General features: G+C 41.7%; 1 long non-coding RNA gene across 1 annotated transcript; it reads right to left on the bottom strand.

The window, feature by feature from the left end:
* On the bottom strand, positions 2,038 to 3,073 carry LOC110435275. Its single transcript, XR_002452910.1, has 2 exons — positions 2,804 to 3,073; positions 2,038 to 2,400 (listed from the first exon to the last, which is right to left on the bottom strand). It is a non-coding gene; the product is annotated as an uncharacterized LOC110435275 (long non-coding RNA).

The raw sequence follows: 4,523 nt of genomic DNA, 5'->3' as shown, positions 1-4,523 counted from the left end.
AAGAGAAGGATGAATCCAACCCTGAAGAACGAACCAGTGCAAGTTCCAGAAGACACTACAAAATGGACCAGAGAGTCAAAAACGGACTAGTGGAACTCAAGAACGGACTAGTGCAAAGAAATCTTCATAATATTTTAATCACAAAAGCTATGAAGGTCCATGAGGACTTGTTGGAAAGCTTGTCGAGTCTATTTTCCAATGAATCTAGTGGCGATCAGTTTGGATACTCCATATTGCCTGCAGACCAGAATTAGTACAGACTGCTCAGAAGGTCAACAGTCTGTCGTGACAGAATGTTGGTACAACTTTCCGTGCAAAACTGTACCAATCTACAACGTTGCATGGTGCATGGCATATATTTCTGGAAAGCTCTTGGAGTCTAGTTTCACATCCAAGAAATGGTTCATCATTTGGACTTCCGAATATAAAGTTATGGTCAGTTTATTGGAAACTGCTCTGGAGGCCAACAGTCACGCGAAGCCAGTTCGGGAATCCATTCCGAGGGGTCCTTTCACATTGCCTTCCCTCAGAAACTCTATTTCGTTTTCATATCTATCTAGGAGGGTTGTTCCTAGTATAAATATCCTCTACCTCTAAGCTATCAGCAACTTTTGATCATTTTGATAAACTACATGATATTGCAGCCGTGCTGCTGAGTGCCTTACTCAACCTTTGTTCTTCCTTGTTCTTCATGGACTTGTGAAGTGAATCCTCTGGGTTCCCCTACGTCGTGCTCTACGGCTTCCGTTCGGCTGCGCCGTATTGTGTGGATTAGTTCTGGATTGTGGTTCTGCGGTCGTTCGGTGATCGAGTCGTAGTCTTCGTGGTTTTGGTGCCTCTCTCCCTGTCGCTTGGTCGCATCCAACCTTTGTCAGGTATAAATCTAGTTACTCGCTGTTCGCAGCAAGTTATCCTTGTTCTTTTGATCTACTATCATGAAGATCGGGCCACCCTAGTATCGATTCCATATCGTAACCTATCAACTGGTATCAAAGCTTTCGTTGTCACGGTAGGTCTCACAATCATCCACATATCTACCTTTAGTTTATCTATCGTTTGTTACTGTTTTGTTCATCACCTATAGTCTACTGAAAAGCCACAAAAAAAATTCTAAAGCCCTTTGACGGTACTTTTATCTTGTGTTTTGTGTTCATCAAGTTGCTAGTCACCCTCTTTACATATATTGTGTTGTGTTTCATTTGTTATCTGCACCCCTGTTAGTTTAAAAAAAAGAGTTAAAAAAAGTCAGTGAAAAAAAAATTCAGAGAAAAGAAAAGAGAAAGAACAGAAAAAGTATAAGAAGAGGAAAGGGGTTGTATTGCGGTTAGCTTACTGGCAAAAAAATTCAGTTTACGAATTCAGATTCTTGGTGATTTATATACCAGCAACATTATATCATTTGAGCACATCAAATCACTTGATTTTCAGTACCGTAGCCTCCCTTGTTTAGCCACCTATAGCTCCACCTAAAACTGAAACCAGGACATTCGACTCGTAATCCTTGCGACCTCGGAATCACTTCTGTTGAGCTGCTACACTAGCACAATTCACTGTCCTTGCACTACAAGAATCCTGTTAATCCGTGATGAAAAATTTCTGTCACGGATCACCAAAAAACCGTCACCAAGTAGCATTTGTGATGGTTTCAGATATCGTCATGGATTGAGCGTCATAGATTGACCTCTACGACGGTTTGTCCAAATGCATCACGGATTAACGAAATCGGTGACGGTCTTAAACCGTCACTATAGAGCCCGAGGCCCAGCTGAAGCCCATTTCTTGTGACAAAAAATAACCGTCACGGATGAATTGCCACATCATCATAGATGTTGGACATCTCAGCCCATTTTGCCTATTTTCGGCCCATTTTGACCTATTTTCAGCCCATTTTCAATTTGTATTCTATCCATGTTTCAATCTGTATTCAGCCCATTTCGAATCTGATTTCATCCCATTTCCAATCCTATGTTGGCCCATTTTTTTTAATTTAAAATTCAGCCAATTATTGAAGCACATACAACAAACATGCAGCCCATATAGACAAACAACTCATTTTCAATTACATATATGAGGTTTACATAACTTCACATAAGATGAGATACAAAGTTAACATCAAGCACCACATTGTGCAGTCCACTGTGGCACAAAAGCCAACAACAAAATACAGGTTCCCAAAATTGCATGCAACATTGTCATGGAGTACCAGCATACCAAATTGACAAACCTGCAACTATAATACAGATGGAAAAATCTGGAACCATAATACAGAGTGCAAAATCTGCAACTATAGAAAGAAGAGCAATCTATATATAGCACCAGTGGACCAAATTGCAGCGAACAGCCCTCAAGCACTACTACAACCTGTAAATGGCATCACTTGCCTTCTTGCTTGCTCTAGGCCTGCAAATGAACAAAACAGAAAAGAAAATATACAGCTGGTAATGAACTTAAATAGATGTATAAATAACTTGTGACCAACTTTGATTCAGATATACAAACTGCCTGCAACCTGCAAATGAACAAAATAGCAAAGGAAATTTGCTAGTATTTATATTCACTTCTTAATTATCAAGCAGATGCTAACTTAGTTGCTAGCTTTTCTCCATACCCAGTGACACGGCATAAGACTTCTTATTCAGTTAATAAAGCAGTGGTTGTACAAATGTTCCCATTTGGTGAATTTAACATGGATTAAAATATTATCATCAACCTAGAAGCTTAAGAATATGAGCACTACTGACATAGATTGCACCATTGTTGTACAAATTCAGTAAACATGAACCATATGCATGCAAGTACTAACCAGCAAGTCTGTTGAGTACGAAAAAATAGCAAACCCAAACTAGCATTATTGGCCAGTGCAGTAGGTCCCCAGGCAGCAACGACAGTAGCAGGAGGACAGGAACCGAGCACAATTATCTTCTAAATACATCACGCCATGCACACCTCGGTTGATTGCTACCGGCGTAGAACTGCGTGCGAGTACTAGTCCACCTGGAAGAGGAACATCGGATCTCGCAAACCCGCGGATGCCAGCCTACGGCACACTTGCAGATCTCGGCCTCGCACACCGGCGGCCTACCTGCGACAAAACAAATCAGATAACTATGAATATGGAGCAAAGCAGACTTGGACAAAACAAATCGGAGGACTACCGGATCTAGGTCATGCGCCGTCGAATCCTATCCATGTTGGATCCATCTGCCTCCTCTCCTACCACAACACCTCCACTTCTTGCTGACCGTGAGGGAGAGAGTGCGGCACAATGCAGGCTTGGACCATTGGGGTTGGCTGTGGCTGGTGGACAGGAGGAACTGAGGAAGCTGCTCTGCTGTTGCATCTCACGACGGGGAGAAATGGTAAGGAGGCGCAGGAGTGGTGGTGGTCTGGTGGAGTACAGGAAGAGGGTAGGGTTTTGTGGTTTTTATACCGAGTTTTTTCTCTATTGGTCGTCCGTTTTGAGATCTACGGCTGAGATAGAGGGTCTGATTTGGGCTGAACTTGAGTGGGCTGGGGTGGGCCAAACGAGAGGTCAGACTCTGTTTAGTTTTTCCTTTCTATTTACTTCCAATAAATTTCATAGTTTGAGCTCATGCGTTTAATTCTTTGATGCTACGGATTATTGTTTTTTACCATCCCCACCATATAAATGTAAAAAAAAATCAGATTTGTTTGCCGTCTGCACCACATAAATGCAAAATATTTTTAGTTTTACCATATGCACCCAAAAGCCCATATACATGCAAAAAAATTAGTTTTACTGTATGCACCCAAAAGCCTATATATGCAAAAGTGTAATAAAATTATTTGGTTCATGATAATTAAAAAACCAAGAGGTACCTATTTGGTTTATGGTTGTTTTTTCTTTGCACTAAATATAAGAGAGAGGGCTATCGTTTTGGGCTAACTAGAGTATGACGAATTTAAAATCATATACTATGACAATCTGGATAAAACCGTCATGAGGTAGCGGGCCGGAATATCCATTGGTGCACATCCATGACGGAAAAATATTATTGTCACGGATTGCCTCTATCAATGACGGTTTATAAATCCGTCAGTGAGAATCCGTCACGGATTAACAAGTTTCTTGTAGTGTTGAGAACAGGAAAGAGCATTGGTAAGTAAGAGGTGAGGTTGTGTGATTCCACAAATTTACCCATTCCACTATATTTTGCTTTAGTGCTAACATGGCATGATCCAACTCAAGTATTCATGGTAATCGTCATGGAGAAAGAGAACCCCCTGTTGCACGGGCTGAGTTGCGCCAAATGGCAGACTCACTCTTGCAGGCCATGGAGAGGATGCTTGATGCACGCATACCTGTAGGTGGGCGGAGGGCTCCTCGGCATCAATCTAATGAATCTGGTGCTGAAAATTCTAATGGAGGACATGACTGTTTTAGAGATGGTCGTGGTCGTGGCAGGCGGGCTAGTCATCATGGCCAAGATGGAGGACGAGCTCATGGACGTGGTTGTGGCCATCATGTTCATTTTGATGATGATGAATTTGATAACTTTGAT

Source organism: Sorghum bicolor, chromosome 5 (assembly GCF_000003195.3).
Source record: "Sorghum bicolor cultivar BTx623 chromosome 5, Sorghum_bicolor_NCBIv3, whole genome shotgun sequence".
In the NCBI taxonomy this organism is placed as follows: domain Eukaryota; kingdom Viridiplantae; phylum Streptophyta; class Magnoliopsida; order Poales; family Poaceae; genus Sorghum; species Sorghum bicolor.
This window is presented reverse-complemented; position numbering and strand designations above follow the sequence as displayed.